This window comes from Danio rerio, chromosome 14, assembly GCF_052040795.2.
Source record: "Danio rerio strain M-AB ecotype USA chromosome 14, GRCz13ab, whole genome shotgun sequence".
Taxonomy (NCBI): domain Eukaryota; kingdom Metazoa; phylum Chordata; class Actinopteri; order Cypriniformes; family Danionidae; genus Danio; species Danio rerio.
The window spans coordinates 13,477,030-13,496,908 of record NC_141034.1 but is presented as its reverse complement, the minus strand read 5'-3'; the positions used below and the strand labels follow the sequence as shown (position 1 = coordinate 13,496,908).

The window sequence follows — 19,879 nt, the reverse complement described above, 5'->3', positions numbered from 1 at the left end:
CCAAATCCTCTTTCCCAAACTCCTAATAGAGAAGGCCAGCTTGCCCTGTTCCCCGGGCGCCGACCCCTGCAGGGGTCAGTCACCGGCCCCCCCAGGCCACTGAAACTCATTATATATATCTATGGACTTAGTTTCTGGATGTATATTTATATAGAGCGCTGCCACTCCCCACTCTATCTCCAGTCGGAGTGTTCCTCAAGCACCGACTCCAGCAGGAGTTTTCGCCAAACTGCCACTCACCCTCTAGCAGAAATCTCCACCGCCCAAATCATTTTTCACGATTTCTGCTGGAGACGGCAAATTAGACGGCTGCACCTAACTCCCGCAGCATCTATTCTGACTCTCAGAAGTCTCTCGATCAACCCCTCCAGGCCTTAGATTACCCCATTATATTTATATATATATTTATATACTGTCATATATGCATATATATATTTATATATAGTGCTGTCACTCCCCGCCCTATCTCCGTTTGGAGTGTTCCTCGAGCATTTTTCTTGACTCTTAATGAGCCAACCCCACCCACCCCTTCTGGCCCCCCTTCACTAGTATCCCCAGGCCCCTCCCCCGCTGAGGCTCTAACTAGAGTCTGTTTCAAAGTTTGCTCCATCTGGAGCCGCCTACTCTTTGTTCTTTTCTTTAAATTACTATATCCAGCAGCCAGATATAGTAAAAAACTTTCTAGCTTTTGGGGGACAATTCTTTGAAATACGCAGCTGCTGTGCCGAGTCAAAGGCATTTTTGGGGAACTATCGAGACCTTCCTGATCTCTCTTTCTGATCCTCTGATATGCTTATTGACCGGGCGGGAGCCCTGGGCTCAAATATCTCAGAGCTTAGGGTTTTCTCTCGGGACAGCATGCCAAACCTGCTATAATGCTAAGCATATCTAAGTGTGAACTCTTGAAGTAAAGTATCATAAACTAATTTCGAGAGGAGCACGTGATATGATTGAGCACAGCTGGCCACTCATTTGTAATCAGTAATAATCCAATCCGAGTGATCCTAGCCTACTATAAATGGATCACTTTCTAACCTTTTTCCCTATCTTCATTTCAGAAGAATCCCCCCTTCCACCTCATCTCCTCCATTTTCTCCCCTTTCTTAAAGGGGGAACTATCGAGAACTTCCTGATCTCGGATCCTCTGATATGCTTATTGACCGGGCGGGAGCCCTGGGCTCAAATATCTCCAAGCTCAGGGTTCTCTCCCGGGACAGCATGCCAAACCTGCTATAAAGCTAAGCATGTCTAAGTGTGAACTCTTGAAGAGGATCAAAGATGCTATTAACACTAGATAAAACAACTCAGTAAGTAATGGTTTTGGTTTTGTGTCGATTTTGAAAGTAAAAGTATCTATTAGCAGATTACAATTCAATCCCAGACCGTGCTCTGTCGGAAGCATGTCAGAACCAAGATCCAAGTCTTTGATTTCACTAGCATGTTCTTGAGATGGGAAGGCTTTTAGAACTTCTGTGCTGTTCGAGGCTATCTTTTGAAGCTGTAGATTGGAACCAGCAATAATTCTCTTTGTGTTTTTGAGCAGATCTATTGCTGCTTTTTCTGTTGGAAGTGACTTCAGTCTGTCAACTACAAAAAAGTCACAATTCACAAAAAAAGTTTCTCACATCAGGGTCACCATCCTTCACAGACTGTCTGAGGCAATAGATGACAACAGCAGGAGAAGGGCTGTTCCCAAATACAAGAATGCACATTTGGTTCTCTACAATAAAATTGAGATGGGTCATTATTATGAAACCACATAATCCTTAGGAAATTAGAGTCGTCATCTCTCACTAAGAAGCTGTAGAACATTTGTTCAATGTCAGCTGTTATAGCTAAGACTTTCTTCCGAAACTGTATGAGCACACGTACTAGGGTGTTGTTCATATCTGGCCCAGACAAAAGAATATCATTCAATGAAACACCTCATCCTCATACTGTCACGATTGTGGATCTGTCTGTTCTTCTATGATGTGTCTGCGTGTGTGTATGTGTGTGTGTGCGGTGTGGTGCGTTATGCGTTTTACGTATATGCGTGTATGAGTGTGTGTGTTGGGTGTCTCTGTGTCTGTGTTAGAGTCGCGTTGCTGTCAGTTGTGTTTACCTTATCAGCTGGGTGGTCACGTGTACGCTGTCACCAGCCTTGCCGTGCGCAGCACCGCTCAGCTGTAATCAGTGGACCACAGGTGCAGCGCATTACCGCGCCTATATATGTTCAGCGTTTCTGTCTCACAGTGTCAGTTCGTTTTCTTCACGTCTGTTTGTCTGTGTCCTGTCAGGTTCCGGTCGCTGAGTTCTGGTCGTGTGTCGCGGGGAGAGCTCTGTGTTTGGACTCTTGTACCTTATCTGTTGGCGGCTCTCTGATCTTGTTCTTCAGTGCTCCCTGTTCGATTATTACATTTCCTGCTGCTCGCTTGACTCACTCATCATCTTCCTGCGTTCTTCCTTCTGTTATTCTGTCTGAGTCAATAAATATATTTTACTTGCAATTGGGTCTCCCTGTATTTCGTGACAGAACGAACTGACCACTGAGATGGACCCAGCAAGTGTTACCAAGATCCAGGATTTCCTCGCTCACAATTCAGCCCGACTGGATCATCAGGACAAACAAATGGCAGTGACCGGCCAGGCCATTGAGGCGCTGGTCACACAAGTTTCTGAGCTCACGACTCAGGTTCAGAGACTGGGTTCTGAGCTTCGTACTGAAGCTGTCCAGCAAGCTCCTCCCACCATTCCACCAGCAGCTCATGCGCTAGAAGAGACCCCCAGATCCACTGAACCGCGACTTCCACCGTCAGCATGTTACGCCGGCGAACCAGAATTGTGCCGGTCATTTATAGCAAAATGTTCACTTTACATCACGCTACAGCCTTCGTCTTTCACTAACGAAGAGAGTAAGGTGGCGTTTACGATCAATTTGCTGACAGGTAAAGCGGCACTTTGGGGTACCACTGTTTGGGAGCGTAAACTCCCCTGCTGTAACTCCTTTAAAGCTTTCTCAGAGGAGTTAAAAACTGTGTTTGACCGAGCGGTCTCTGGCAGAGAGGCGGCTCGTAAGCTCGCTGAACTCAGACAGAATAAGTTGAGTGTTGCTGAATATTCCATTGACTTTCGTACTCTGGCGGCCCAATGTAAATGGAATGCCGAAGCTCAGTGGGACATGTTTTTGCACGGACTAGCAGATTATATTAAAGATGAAATCTACGTCATAGATCTTCCTAAGACACTGGATGGGCTTATTGATTTAGCCATCAGAGTGGACACTCGGTTACAACAGAGAGGTTCCCACAAGAAACTGCACACTCCACTTCTTCCCACGCAATCTCTTTTCGTTGCATCTTCTGACCCCCCCTCATCTGATCTCGAGCCGGAACCCATGCAGATGGGCAGATTTCGGCTTTCCACGGAGGAGAGGCGTCGCCGCCGCATGGAAGGACTGTGCATGTACTGTGGAGTCGCTGGACATTTTGTGGCTTCGTGTCTAGCCAAGAATAAGAATTCGTCGCCGGGTAAGAGTTTACTGGCTGGTGAAATCACCCTTGACAAGTCCCCTAACACAACCATGCTGCCAGTCAATCTATCTTTTAACTCTATCATGCACCACTGTCATGCGCTCATCGACTCCGGAGCCAAGGGGAACTTTATTGACTCTAAGCTGGCGTACAGTTTGAAAATCCCTGTTGTTCCCCTTTCTCTTCCTATCGCAGTGCACGCTCTTAGCGGTCTTTCTCTCCCCACCATCACACACTCCACTGCTCCTATAAGACTCAATACTTCTGGTAATCATTCCGAAACTATTGAGTTTTTTTTAACAGAGACTATTGCCACTCCTGTGATCTTGGCACATCCCTGGTTGGTTTTGCACAAACCTCACATTAATTGGGGACATAATACTGTGCTTTCTTGGAGTGAGAGCTGTCATAAATCTTGTCTAGTGTCTGCTTGTTCTGCTGTTTCTCGTTCTGTGTTTCAGGAGGAGCAGAGGGATCTGTCAAACGTGCCCCGTGAGTACCATGACCTGAAGAGAGTGTTCAGTAAGTCCCGGGCTGCTTCTCTGCCTCCTCATCGTCCCTATGATTGTGCAATAGACTTATTGCCAGGTACGTCTCCGCCTAAAGGCAAATTATACTCGCTTTCTGCTCCAGAGAGGGAGGCCATGGAGAAATATATTTCTGATTCTCTAGCAGCCAAGATCATTCGCCCCTCTTCTTCACCGGCGGGGGCGGAATTTTTTTTTGTAAAAAAGAAGGATGGTTCCCTTTGCCCGTGCATTGATTATCGAGGGCTGAACAACATCACGGTCAAGAATACATACCCTTTGCCGTTGATGTCTTCAGCCTTTGAACGTCTGCAGGGGGCTAACTTTTTTACAAAATTAGATCTCCGCAATGCTTATCATTTGGTTCGCATAAGAGGGGGGGATGAGTGGAAATCAGCGTTTAACACCCCCAGAGGGCATTTTGAGTACTGCGTTCTGCCCTTCGGTCTTTCCAACGCTCCGGCTGTTTTCCAAGGATTCGTCAATGACGTGCTGAGAGATATGATAGATCAGTTCATTTATGTTTACCTGGATGACATACTGATATTTTCCCATTCTCTCCAGGAACATGTTCAGCACGTCAGGGCGAGTGCTTCAGAGGCTGTTAGAGAATGGTCTTTATGTCAAGGCGGAGAAATGCGTTTTTCATGCACAGTCTGTTCCCTTTCTAGGGCATATCGTGTCAGTCGAGGGGTTGCGCATGGATCCAGAGAAGATTAAGGCTGTGGTAAATTGGCCAACTCCTGATTCCCGTAAGGCCCTGCAGAGGTTTCTGGGCTTTGCCAATTTCTACCGGCGATTTATTCGCAATTTCAGCCAGCTCGCCGCACCTCTGACCGCCTTGACCTCCTCCAAAACGCCGTTCAGGTGGTCCAGCGCAGCCGAAGCTGCGTTCTTAAAACTGAAAGGCTGCTTTGTTTCAGCTCCAATCCTGATAACCCCTGATCCCTCCCGGCAGTTTGTGGTGGAGGTTGACGCGTCAGAGGTCGGGGTCGGAGCTATCCTGTCCCAGCGCTCCTCCTCGGATGGCAAGATCCACCCGTGCGCGTATTATTCTCATCGGTTATCAGCCGCAGAAAGTAATTACGACATTGGTAATCGAGAGCTGTTGGCCGTCAAGCTTGCTTTGGAGGAGTGGCGTCATTGGTTAGAGGGGTCGGGGGTCCCTTTTATCGTCTGGACCGATCATAAGAATCTTGAGTACATCAAATCCGCCAAAAGATTAAACTCTAGGCAGGCTCGGTGGGCGTTATTTTTCGGACGGTTCAATTTCACCATCTCATATAGACCGGGATCTAAGAACATTAAGCCCGACGCGTTATCCCGTCTTTTTGATTCTTCGGAGCGTACATCGTCACTCGAACCCGTAGTGCCTAAGCGGATTGTTATTTCTAATATCACATGGGAGATAGAGTCGAAGGTTCGCGCAGCCTTAGATGGGGTAACGCCCCCGATTGGATGCCCACCGAGTCGGTTATTCGTGCCAGAGAAACTTTGGTCAGATGTTATTCGATGGGGACATTCCTCCAAAGTAGCCTGTCATCCTGGGGTGAGTCGCACATCATTTGTTATTAAACAACGATTCTGGTGGCCAGCATTGGCTCGTGATGTGCGTGATTTTGTATTGGCTTGCTCTGTGTGTGCTGTTTCCAAGACTTCTAATCGGCCACCCGCGGGACTCCTTCAGCCGCTGTCAGTACCTTCGAGACCCTGGTCCCACATCTCGCTAGATTTCGTTACGGGTCTGCCTCCCTCCAACGACAACACGGTGATTTTAACCGTAGTGGACCGGTTCTCGAAGGCTGCTCATTTCGTCCCTCTGCCCAAATTACCGTCAGCCAGAGAGACAGCGGTTGCTGTCATTAATCACGTCTTTCGCATTCATGGCCTCCCGACGGACGTGGTTTCTGACAGGGGGCCTCAGTTTATCTCTAAATTTTGGAGGGAATTCTGTCGTTTATTGGGGGCTACTGTGAGTCTTTCGTCTGGCTTTCATCCCCAGAGTAACGGTCAGACCAAGAGAGCCAATCAGGATCTTGAGCGCACATTGCGATGTTTGGTCTCACAGAATCCCTCCTCCTGGAGTCAGCAGCTTTCGTGGGTGGAGTACGCACATAATTCGTTACCAGTGTCGGCCACGGGCCTTTCCGTTTCAGTGTAGTCTAGGTTACCAGCCACCAGTTTTTCCCAGTCTGGAATCTGAAGTCGCGGTCCCCTCCGTTCACGCCTTTGTCCAGAGGTGCCGCCACACTTGGAGCAGAGCCATACAGACCCTCCTCCAAGTGGGTGTGCGCACCAAGGCTAAAGCCGATCGCCACCGGTCTAAGCCTCCCGTTTACGTTGTCGGTCAAAAAGTGTGGCTTTCTTCTAAGAATATTCTGCTCCGCACCGTTTGTAATAAGCTAGCTCCTAAATTTATTGGCCCATTTATTGTCACTAAAATCATTAGTCCTGTGGCAATCCGCCTCAAATTACCTCCAGCGTACAGGAGAATTCATCCCGTGTTCCATGTATCTAAAGTAAAGCCCGTTTTTCATACGGCAATTAATCCGCACACACCAGTTCCCCCCCCCCCCCCCCGCGTCTCGTAGATGGGGAGACTGCTTATTCAGTTAAGCGCATCCTGGACTCTAGACGGAGGGGACGAGGATTCCAGTACTTGGTGGACTGGGAGGGTTACGGTCCTGAGCATAGAAGTTGGGTTCCGGCCGGGGACATACTGGATCACTCTCTTATCGATGATTACAATCGCCAGGTATGCTCGTCTGGGAACGCCAGGAGGCGTTCCTAGGAGAGAGGGTATTGTCACGATTGTGGATCTGTCTGTTCTTCTATGATGTGTCTGCGTGTGTGTATGTGTGTGTGTGCGGTGTGGTGCGTTATGCATTTTACGTATATGCGTGTATGAGTGTGTGTGTCGGCTCTCTGATCTTGTTCTTCAGTGCTACCTGTTCGATTATTACATTTCCTGCTGCTCGCTTGACTCACTCATCATCTTCCTGCGTTCTTCCTTCTGTTATTCTGTCTGAGTCAATAAATATATTTTACTTGCAATTGGGTCTCCCTGTATTTCGTGACACATACCAAGCACTGTAGTTGAAAACGACACTTATGTTTCCTGTTTTTTAGGGCGATACTCCCAGAAGAGTGTTAAATACCAGCATTCTTCTCCATATGTAAATTGCATTTAAAAGTAACTTTATCAGTAGATTTTCGAAAATCTGAAATTCAGAGGACATTTGCGCCATGTTAACCAATCAGAAGCTTGCTCTTGTGGGGCCGTGATTGTGACGTAGTGCCTGTTCATCAAACTAGGCTCAGCTCAGTCAGAAGCACCGCTGAATGCTTCCATCATTCAGGTAAAATTTCAGGAGGAGTTCATTAGCTCACAGAGCTGGGTGCACCTCTGAAAATATCAATAGGTTATCACTTATATCAATAGGTTATATAACTCGGTTCCAAATGAATCTACGCGTTTTTTCAGCCTTTAAAAAGCACATAAACAGTTATTTACTCGATAATGTCTATGTTAGCCATTTAGCAATGAAGCTAGAGTCACCGAGCAGACAGAAGCCCCGCCCATCACTTGAATCCGCGTCTGTTGCTCAGTGAATTTGATGCTTGAATGAAGCAGATTTTGACGTTAACTCAAATGTTCACACCCCTATTTACGCGTGAATAGCGCAATTTATCCAACTGTTCCGTGTCTGGTGTGAACACAGCAGTAGTCACATACCTGTCTGAAGGCTCATTATGCAGCTTATTATGCAGGTCTTTGTCTTCTCAGGTGTGAATCACTGCATTAGTAATGAGAGTTCACGACTTCTCGCATGACCATTTTGACTCAAAAAGTGACTTAGAAAATTTAATTCTATGTATTGATTTCTGTGAGCAACTAAACAAGATGATTCACATCATTTCTAAGCAAAAACAATCGGCTACAAGATACAGTTCTCAACAGTCTTGTAAACAAATGTTCTCTGTTTCGCGGCCTTGTTTCAGTGACTTCAAAATTTTTGTTTTTCACTTACCACGCATAAATGTTTCTTTCTCAAAAACCCAAACACATACAAACATGCTGCTTAGGTATTATTGTAGCTCAGCTTGTGCTGTTTACAATGTTATCACACTTATTATTAACATTAATATGTTTTTAAGATACTGAAAATAACACAAATGTCAGTGCATGTCAAAACTTCTTCCCATTCCCAAAACACCCTTAGACCCCTGGGGGTTACTCAGGGGTCACCACAGCGGAATGAACCACCAACTTATTCACACACATACACTACGGCCAATTTAGCTTATTCAGTTCACCTATGGCACATGTATTTGTACTGTGGGGAAACCGGTGCACCCTGAGGAAACCCACGCGAACACAGGAAGAACATGCAAACGCCACACAGAAATGCTAACTGACCCAGTCATGCACAATCCAGCGAACTAATTGCTGTAAGGCGATCGTGCCCATCCTATTCTTTTTAAAATATTTCCCAAATATTTAACCCACTGTAAAAAATGCAGAGTTCCACACAATTCATTCATGTTGTCCCAACACAAATCGATTAAGTTAACACTTTTAAGTAAGTGTTAATAAGTTATCCCAATGAAATCCTATGAATTGTGTTGTATCAGCTCACTTTAAGTAGTTTTAACGAGTAAAAAAAAAAAATATATATATATATATATATATATATGAGTGCAAAGCAAGCTGTATAGAAGTGTTTTGAAAAATGTCTAGTAAAATATTATTTACTGTCATCATGGCAAAGATAAAATAAATCATTTATTAGAAATTGGTTATTAAAACAATTATGTTTGATATGGGTTACAACTGAAATCTGCTGGAAGGTGGCTCTTCAGGAACAGGGTTGGTCACCCCTACTCTAAAAGCGTTATGTAAAGCAGCGCTTCTGGTGTGTGACCCCCTTAAGGTGATGACAAAACAACTGATTTTGCTTGCATTTTAAGATTATAAGGCTGAACGTGACATGAAATGCCATCCGTCTACAGAGATTTCTACCTCAAGTCTATTACAGTACAGTATTTCTCTGTTGCCGTCGCTATTATGATGGGCACCAGGTGTCCCAGCTGCTGTCGACTATGGAGCACAATTATTATTAGCGAGTTAATATTAATTATTAATATTCCGAATTAACTTACCGTTAATTTGACCGAATATATGTATTTTAAGCTCATCAGAAAGTGGAAATTGAGACAGTGACCATCTGTCTTTTGTTTATCTGAAAGACAAAGGTGTTAAGAGCCCAGAACGTGCAAAACAGCTTCTTGATCTAATTAACATTTATCGTCTCAGATGCAGAGAGACACATGGATCAGAAAACATTTCACAAAAGACACAAATGGAATATTTCACTTCATATACCTGTATATTCAAATGATCATGTATATATTTATTATGCACTGCTTGAAATACTCCACTGTATGAAACTTTGCTTATTAAGGTTTATATATGAATGCTTGGGTAAAAATCAACATTACATAGTGATGTTTAGACTCTATATATTGCAAATAATGCCTTGGGTAAATTAGATGTGATTTGGAAAGTGAATTATGCATAGAAAAATATTTAAGACTCTTAAATATTATAATGGTTAACTGATGGACTATGACTATGCAAATGCAGGCCACGTTATGGATAACACCTCCCAGTGACCAACTTACAGAATCATCCAATCACAATTCTGGATTTAAAAGGTGACGTCCTTCAATCCCGCCTTCCAGAGAAAGTATTAAAAGCTATTCTCTTAAACAAAGAGAGAGAGAGTGTGTGGTCGAAGGGTGGTAGGGTGTGTGTGGAAAAAATGTGGTCAAGTGTGGTTCATGGCGGTTCATGGTGGTTTGCCTGGTTCTGTCCTAGACATCAGAACTTTTGCTGCATGTTCCAGCATTGGGAAATCAAGGATTTGGTAATTGGAATCACAGTGCTATTTCCAAGGTGTCTGAAACCATAGCTTCAAGACCACCACCTCCAGAAATCTGCGTGTCCCAGATTTCCAGGAACTCTACCTTCAAAGAAAAGACATCGGCGTGTCCCTGACATCGAACCAACACCTCCAGAAATCTCAAATTTCTGCGTGTTCCAGAAGATACAGATTTCTACGCTCAAGGATAAAGACGTCGGCGTGTCCCCGACATCAGCCCACCATCTCCAGAAATCTCCAATTTCTGCGTGTTCCAGAAGATACAGATTTCTACGCTCAAGGAAATAGACGTCGACGTGTTCCCAACATCGAACCACCACTTCCAGAAATCTCCAGTCTGCGTGTTCCAGAAACTACACATTTCTTTCACTCAAAGCTCAAGAGAGCCAAGTCTGCGCGTTTCATGCTTCAAGATCTGCAAGAAGATCCAACTTCTTCCAGCCACTGCATCAAAGGCAGAAACGTAAATATACCACTTTCCAACCCTCTAAATTAGACCTTGGCACAGTGTGTTTCAGTATAAAATATTCTAGTAAATTAGATGTTTATAACTGATATTCATTAATAACAAAGCCTTCCTCAGTTTTTTATTATTGTAGAATAAGGTTTACCTTTCCTTAACCTAATCACCTTCATGACTCGCCTTTGCACTTCATTTATTGTACATTTAGTAATTCTAGTTACCCTTGATTACTGTAACGACGGGGGAGTGACAGAGACAACTGGAGGTAAGATCCACAATGCAGGTTTATTCAGCGTCAGGCAAGCAATGATCAAACAGGTACAAACGGGTATATGCAGGCAGTCCAGGATCGTAGTCGAATAACAAGCAATAGGTCGTAAGGCAGGCGGCTAAACAGGAGAACACGGATAAACAAGGCTAAGGTTTAAACACGGGGAAACAAGACAGGGAAAATGCTTTGTAATGCTATCAACAGATAGCTCCTATGCATAATGAGGGACCTCCCTCGACATACCAATAGTCTTTAACTCTGAGCATTAAATAATGCAAACCGTACAAGCAATGGTGGAAAATGTACTAAAAAGTGATACTCAAGTAAAAGTGCCATTACTTGCCTAAAAATGTAGTGCAAGTACAGTAAAAGTATCTGTTGTAAATATCAATCAAAGTATCACTCAGAGAAAAAAGTAGCCCTTTTAGAAGTACTCTAGAGTAGTGAGTATTACACTGTGAAAAGCGAAGGAGTTTACATGTAATTTGTGGATGTGTGTAAACGTAACATTTTGTAGTGCATGTAGTTATTGCCCAGCAGGCACACAACATCATAGGACGTTAAAATTAGATTAGATTTAGGTTTTGATGTCAAGTGACCAAAATCCAATGTCTAGCCAACATCTAAGGATAACGTTGTTTTGATGTCTAATAACAACGTTAAATGACGTTGATATTTTGTCGATTTTAGGTTGTGTTAGAAAGTGATCAAAGTCCAACATTGAGCCAACATCTTAAACCAACATCGTATTGACATCAAATACTGATATTTATATACATATGAAGCGTTCAGATGATCAAATCTCTAAATGCCATCTTATTTTTTTTTTACAAGAAAATTACAGATGCCTCTTAGAGGTTTTTGAATTTGAAGCAATCAACTTCTTAGAATAAAAATAAACATAAGGTCTGCAACCTCGTGTCAATGCACGCCTTCCACCAGTGCTGATATACAGCCATATCACACTGCTACTCATGTACCCTCTACCACCATGCTTCACTGTTTAGGATCATAAGCAGTTCTTTTTCTTCTCCATACTCTTCTCTTCCCATCACTTGGGAAGTTGATCTTGGTCTTATCTGTCCATTGGATGTTGTTCCAGCACTGTAAATGCTTTTTTAGAACTCTAATCTGGCCTTCCTGTTTTTGAGGCTCACCAATGGTTTACATCTTGTGGTGAACCCTCTGTATTTACTCTGGTATAGTCATCTCTTGATTGTTGACTTTGATACACATACACCTACCTGCTGGTGAGTGTTCTTGACCTCACCAACTGCTGTGAATGGTTTTTCTTCACCAGGGAAATAATTCTTTGGTTCTTTGTGTCTGTGATTTTCTGGGTCTTTAGGTGTTGCTAAGCTCACTGGTTTTTTGGGTATGTTCCAAACAGTTGTTCTGGCCATGCCTAATGTTTTAGCATCTCTGTGATGATTTACTGATAGTGACAGCTCTTTGGATCTGATCTTGAGAGATTCCAATTGCAAATAGAACACTTGAAATTAACTCTGGACCTTTTATCTGCTCATTGTAATTGGGGTAATAATTAAATAATCTTATGCCTTCGCTCTGTTTGGCAGCCCTGTGTTGACACCTGAACCTCCCCGGACAAACAAACAGATACAGACTCAAAGACAATGGGTGCATGTAAGTGTATGCTTTGTGTGACTGGAGGGAGGATGGAAATGTGGAGGAATGACGGAATGCTGTTCAGATGACATGTGCTATCAACACTCACAGCTGACGGAGAGGATAATAATGAAGGTAAGTGACCCTGTATGTGTGTGTGTATGGACTCTTTACCAATGTGGCCAACAGAGGTGGAGGGATAAAATCAATTCTTGAAATTCTACTCCCCCTCTCCAAGCCACATACTGTCTTGTAACCTGGACCAGAGTCGTCTACTAGGATTTTCCTCCCAGCTCAGTGATGTATCTTAAAGGGTAGTAATGCCAGGTATCATTGGGTCACTCAAGTGTTGTTATTCTTCAAGATATGAATCCATGTGGGCACCTGATGGTCAGTCTATAGATTAAACACCCACCCAAGGGGGGTAGCAGAGGAATTTAGATGACCACTTGATGAACAGACACTGTTTTTTGACTGTGGAGTAGAGTTTCCCTAAGCAACAGCTTCCTGCTCAGAAACACCACAGGTCCCTCTTTTCCAGATAGTCCCTGGACCCAACATTGCACCAATTCCTATATTTGGTGCATTAACGTGCACCAAAAATCTTTGGGTAAAATCAAGACTTATCAACATAGAATGTGCTAGAGCTGTGAACCTACACTAGTCTCACAGTTCGGTTCGGTTACGATTATCATGCCATCTATTCAGTTCAATTCGATATTTCGGTATATCACGGTGGATTGACGGTGCTTTTCATACACAGTTTTATATTTTCTTCACAGCAGCAGTTCTTGTATTAAAATGGATGAATATATTTATATATTATTTGTGATACAATTTTGTCATTTAATACAAACAGTCAGATATATAAACAGTAACTTTAAACAAAATGAGCATTTAGCAAATAATATAAACAAATATAAATATCCAGCTCAATTTCTGATCCTTGTCTAGTTCTCTTACACCTCTTTGATTGGTCACACCCTTAACAAAAACGGATGAGTGACACTGAGTGGCAGGCGGCAGCAGCAATCTCACAGCTGATGTATGATAGACACGGTGGAGAAAACTCTGCAGACACAGGCTCGTTTCTTTATCCAGAAGTAACGCTGTAAAACAGCTGAGAGGGGAAGAAAAGCCACGCCAGCAGGTCAAATGGGCCACTGTGTGTGTGTGTGTGTGAGAGAGAGAGAGAGAGAGAGCGAGAGAGAGAGAGAAATGGAGTGCTTTCATTCTCTCAATCTCAGTGAAATAGTGGCTTTTGTTGTACATTTCAGTGAAAGACTAATCCAGCAAACACGCACAGTGAAATTGTGCGTAGTTGATGAGCTTTAAGTAGTTAGAGCTTTGTAAATTCTTGTGATTGCCTTCCTCACGACAGAGCTAAATGACGTCAGTAATAACCGGTTATGATTATTACTGAACCGATACCAAATTGTCTGCGTCTGCATTGCGGTGCACCGAAGAAACGATTATTTTTGACACCCCTAGAATGTGCACACAGGTTTTTACTGTAATGTCCTCCATACCTGCTCACAGGCCTCAGTGCAAATGACTGGATTCTTTGTCCCTTTGGTTAACGAGTCTGTCATGGGTTCTGCTGTTGAGGCGAAGTCAAGTATGAAGCATCTGTACCAGCCCATCAATCCTATGAAGAAACACACCGCCTTCTTGGTCCTGGGTCATGGGCTCCGGCAATTTGTTTCCACCTTGTCTACTTGTGGTCTGAGACCACCATTGCCCATTGCCCCAGACAGCACCCCAGGTGGCTTCTTGCTTGCCCCATTTGCACTTTGCAAATGGCTCGATGCATAGATTTTCTCCAGGGTCTGCCTTACGTGCTGCAAAAGATCCACCCGTGTGACTAAATCACAACATCATCTAGGTACACTGCCGCAATCTCTTTACAGCCCTGGAGAACTGTATGCATCATCCTCTGGAAGGTTGCAAGTGCCCCATGTGATCCAAACTGAAGGACTGTAAATTGCTATAGCCCAAGAGAAGTTAACGTAGGATGAAGGGGCACCTGCAAACATCCTTTACACATGTCCAGTTTAGTAATGTAGAGGGCCTGTCCAATGCTCTCCAACAGGTTATCAATCATTGGCATAGGCTAGGCATCAAACTTTGACTTAGCATTTAGCTTCCGGAAGTCGACAAAGAGCCATCCTGTTCAACTTCCCTTACCATCAAAGACTGTGGTGTTTATTGGTCTCCTTCCACTCCTTCAGGAGGTTTATGTGGTAAGTTTGCTCACTCTTCTTCTAATGACGGTGATGTATTTCATATGTGACTGAACCCATCTTCTTCGTGACCTCGTAGGGCCCCTGCCACTTCCCAAGAAGTTTGTTCGTTAAGGTGGGTAACAGCAATAACACCTTCTGCCCTGGGTGAAACCTGTGGATGCGTGCAGTAACTAACTCTCTATAGGCGAATAGCAGGAACGGTATCCTCTTGTCCCAGTCTCTTACACTGTTGTTAAGAAACTGAATCAGCATGTTCTTCATTTTCTCATTAAACCTCTCCATCAGCCCACCCATCTGCAGGTGATATGGTGTAGTCCTCAATGCCGTGATGCCCAACTGCTGGTGAAACTGCTTCGTCACCCATGACATGAAATTTGAAAGGGCATTTAATCAATATGGACAGAGGGGACGTGTCCCCACCAACAATTTAATTACCTTCAAAATAAAGGGGTCAATCACATTCTCTACTCAAGCCCTACCTCCCCCAAGCACATATGAACATTGTGATTGGCTGTGCCTTTCCTTGCTGTCATGTGAGGCTACTACAGTGCATTATGGTACTTTTTGTCAGACATTTTTTTAATTTAACATGAAATATCTGACTAACATCTGAGGGGGTAAATTGGGTCCCAACCTATATCAAAAGCATATCTACTCCCTTGGAAATTTGTTCCCTGGTCAGTGATGATTTTGTTAGGGATGCCTACCCTAGAAAACAGCTTTTTTTTCAATTCAATTCAGCTTTATTTGTATAGCGCTTTTACAATGTAGATTGTGTCAAAGCAGCTTCACATAAATGGTCATAGTAACTGGAACAGTGTGGTTCAGGTTTTAGTGTTTAAGTTCAGTTCAGTTCAGTTTAGCTCAGTTCAGTGTGATTTAATCATTACTGAGAGTTCAAACACTGAAGAGCAAATTCATCGATGCGCAGCTCTACCAATCCTGAACCATGCGAGGCAGTGGCGACAGCGGAGAGGGAAAAAAAACTTCACCTGATGGGAGTGAAGAAAAAAAACCTTGAGAGAACCAGACTCAGTTGGGCACGACCATTTTAATTTCTCCGCTGGCCAAAAGTCTTGTGCAGAACTTCATTCGCCGTGGTTCATGCTGGAAGATGGCCTCAATGAAGACTCGTCTGTCCCTGGAGCGTCGCTGGAATCAGACACATGTTCTCCACTCCCCACGACCATCAGCGCAGCAGCAGCTCAGGATATGGCCTGGTCCCGGATATGGAATCCTTGGGATCATCACGTCGCTGGTCTTGGATCCAATCAGTGACTCCGCCTAATCTGAGGACCTCGGGATGAGTATCCCCAGGTGAAAATAGAGAATAAAGAGAATAATTAGCGTAGCTGCTGTTCATAGTGTATATAAGCAAGATGCAGAAGCCTGTGTGGAACCCGCTAGGTGATGCATTGAGTGTATGCTTTACTAAACAGATAGGTCTTTAATCTAGTTTTGAACTGGGAGAGTGTGTCTGAGCCTCGGACATTACCAGGAAGGCTATTCCAGAGTGTAGGAGCCATGAAAGAGAAGGCTCGACCTCCTTTACTTGATTTTGCTATTCTAGGTACTACTAGAAGCCCTGAATTTTGAGATCTTAAGGAACGAGTTGGTTCGTTGGCTGTATAAGAGAATGTTATACCTTTGTGGTGGTGAGAGTGTGAAGTGGGAATGCTTCCAGGTAACATAGACACATATGACTAAAATGTACCGGTGTCCAGCACTACTCTGTTCCAGTGGTCACACAATATTCATGGCAATACAATGAAAATGAGTTGAAATAATGGGAAGAGGGTGTAATGAACCTTTGACTCTTTGACGAACAGCACTGGTTGTCTGACATGTTGTGCAAGTGTTGCAGTTTGTCTAGACATCAGTATACATGGTGAGCTAAAGAAACATATGCTGATGAATAATATGTTTTGTGGAATGCTAGATGTCCTGCCCTAGGAAGCGTGTGTAAGGTATAACACAAATGGACAATGTTGTGCTTTCCGGCTTTTTCTCTTAATGAGTTAAGCTCAAACTGGAGGTTATGAATATCAGAAGAATATACTTTACTGGAATATTTTCCAAAAAAACAGAGACGTTTATAAGCAGACCCATCTCTATTCTCACTTCAGGACAATCTAAAGTCCCTCAAGTTTTCTTTACCCTTTATCCTTGCTTCTTCCCACCTTTGTGTTTTCACAGCTGTTTAATAGTTCAACAGGCCTCTCTCAGCTCCTACTCCTTTATAACCCAAATGTAAAGCCCACTCTTCTTGTTGGTCCTTATAATGTACATATCTAATATATTTATCACTGTTTTTCCACATACAGTTCACATTTGGTAATCATGTCTAGTATCTATAGCTGCTTTTCCACTATCTTGCCAAACCGTTCTAAAAACACTTCGGTACGGTTACGGTTGTTTCTCCACTGAGCCTGGAACAGCGCGGCACGATTACAAACCGTTCTCGACCCGGAATTCTCAGCACGGTTAGACAACCGTGCTGAACTGTGCCAACAGATTCTGTGTGTTGACGTCGCGGCTCTGTTGCTAAGCTACCACAGCTGGCTCAGCAGAAGTGCACTAGTCTTCAGACATCCTCAATAAACTGCTGTCCACTTAATATAAAATAATGATCCAGGTCTAAAGGATACAGTTTGAAAAGGGTTTTAAAACCAAAGAGCAGTCTCTGGCAGATAAGTGAATAACTCATCACATTCTTACGAAGATATTTTATTCATTAAAGTTATTATTTCATTGACTTGAATACAGACCTACTTCGCCTGCCTGAATGTGAGTTTGTTGCACGCAGCGCTGTATTTCACAGCACAAAACTTGCTCTGATCCGGGAGAGACATGCCAGCGACTACATGCGCTGCTGATTTTTTTTTCTGCTGTGCATCGAATAAAGCGAATAAAGACACGCTTAGCATCGTCGATGTCCAAATTCCACAACAACATCACTATATCCATGGAACACGAACTTGCAGACTCTTTTAACAACGAGGAAATAATTGCAGTTTTTAATTCAAAGCCAGGACAGCTTGTTAATGCCGGCGAGACCACCTAAAGGATGGCGTGTTGTAATGTCGGCCGTCTAAAAGACTTTGCTTGAAAGCTTGACGGAGAGGCACTGTAACTGGCTTGTTGCTCACCTGTTGACTGTGCTTTGACCATCAGCACCCGGAGGTCAGAGATTGCCGTATCGCAGTGGTGGGCACGGACCGATCGGCTCTCCCTCTCTCTCGCTCGTGGGTGGCCCCATTTGAGTTTTGTTTTTGAAGATCCAGATCTATGTTTATTTCCTCTGAATTACCGACAGACTGCCTTTGTTGAATTTCACTATTAAAAGACTGAGTTGAACTGCACAAACCTCTCTTTTGATTCTGTTCTGTGACATTTCACTTGCTGCATTCATTATTTAATGTTTGAATAGTAAAACAATTAACAGTCATCGCTTAATTGGTTTTATTTTATCATCAAAATGTAGTATATTTTATATCATTATCAACTTTTGATATAAAAACGCAGTGTAATTTAATTGATTGTTAAAAATGAAATAATTTACGTGCTGTTTTTTTTAGTGAAAGTGCCCGCTCACTTTTGACAAGGCCTGTCCAAAATGATATTTCTGCCACTATAATATAAATGCACTATTATTGTTGTCTTATCATTGTTTATTTTTCTGTTATGTTCAGAGATTTTTAATATTATTTATTTTCCCTACAATTATTTTCAAACATCACGTTACATTTTGGTAATTTTCCCTCAAAATAAAATTTAGCCAGAGCTGCGAATCATATAAATAAATAAGGATGCACATATACCTATATTTAGCACCCCTATTTGATAGAGAGGCATAACAGTGTTCAGTCATATGGTTGCTTTCGCTTTTATAAAAAAAAAAAAAAAAGTTTTGGCTCTTATTTAACTTTAATTGAACAAAGGGAGCCGTTTACATTGCGTTACCAAGGCAACTACCGATGCGTTTTGTGTAATGTTTTAAAGAGCTTTGTCGCAGCACGACAGTGGAAAATGAAACCGTATCCATGCTGTCTGGCCCGGTTTGGCACGGAATGGAACAGTTCTGTTTGAAGAACGATTCAGCACAATAGTGGAAAAGCGGCTTATGTTTCAGACATCTAAACTGGACTCTTCTCTCCCATGTCTTTTCAAATATACATGACAGTTTCAACATATGTTGTATACATTTCATGCCTTTCTGACACAGATGGTTCTCATTGCATCCCCAAGTCCTCTCTCATGCTCTTTTATGACCCATTTGTCTTAAACTGTCACCTGTTTTCAAAGACATAATCGTTGATTTATTGTGCCCTCCATTTCCCAAATTAAATGTGTCTTCATATAGGTTTAGTAAAAAAAAAAATCTTCAACAACAAGACTAGAGTACAAACAAACATTTCACATTCCCCATTTGTACATATAACACATCGCCATTAATTATAAACTTTTCATCATTCAATTTTGGTTTATTCTGTTTTTCTGCCGTTATATATACCTTTTCAATGTCTCATTAATTCTCTGTAATGCGAGATATACAGATTATAAATTTACTCTGCCACCCAATAGGACATAATCATTGATTTATTGTGCCCTCCATTTCCCAAATTAAATGTGTCTTCATATAGGTTTAGTAAAAAAAAAATCTTCAACAACAAGACTAGAGTAAGGATGTCTGTAAGGATGATGGGCATGGCATGTCTATTCTCTACAGTCTATTAAGGAGAACATTGATGTTTTGAAACAAAAAAACGGAACTGAAACTAAATTATTAAAAATAAACCTGCCAGACTTATGTCCTATTTTCATTATTCATTTATTTTCATTATTCGTTTATTATTATGTACTATAATTGAAACATAAAATGAGATAGTAAATATAATCAACAACGAAAATGTAAATAAAAACGTAAATTAAAAACATAAATGAAAATGTCTTGTCTTAGTCCTATCAAAATAGCAAACACTACATCTCTCTATATTTAGACTAAAAGACTGCTTCATTTATTTATTTATTTATTTATTTAAGACTACTTATTTGTACTGAATGTTTGTGCTTTCACTTTAGTTGTCTTTCATTTCTTCAATTCTATTTTCCAAAACGAATCCTCTTTGCACTTCAAAAGTTTACAATAAACCAGGTAAACAAATTTTAAATGTAAGTTGAGGTGATCGCAAGTTCACAACTGTGAGGTGATGTGCTCTACCGGCAGGATAATCTATATTATTTTGCTGTTTTTCACATGCACACGTTTAAGATTTGAGATAATAACAT

At 42.5% G+C, this 19,879-nt stretch overlaps 1 protein-coding gene and 1 long non-coding RNA gene across 2 annotated transcripts in view; both read right to left on the bottom strand.

Moving 5' to 3' along the window:
• Positions 1–19,879, bottom strand: part of LOC147833882 (uncharacterized) — a 96,888-nt gene that overhangs the window by 39,108 nt on the left and 37,901 nt on the right. The window lies entirely within an intron of this gene.
• Positions 744–8,699, bottom strand: LOC147833884 (uncharacterized). Its single transcript, XR_015506958.1, has 3 exons — positions 7,626–8,699; positions 7,124–7,563; positions 744–1,937 (listed from the first exon to the last, which is right to left on the bottom strand). It is a non-coding gene; the product is annotated as an uncharacterized LOC147833884 (long non-coding RNA).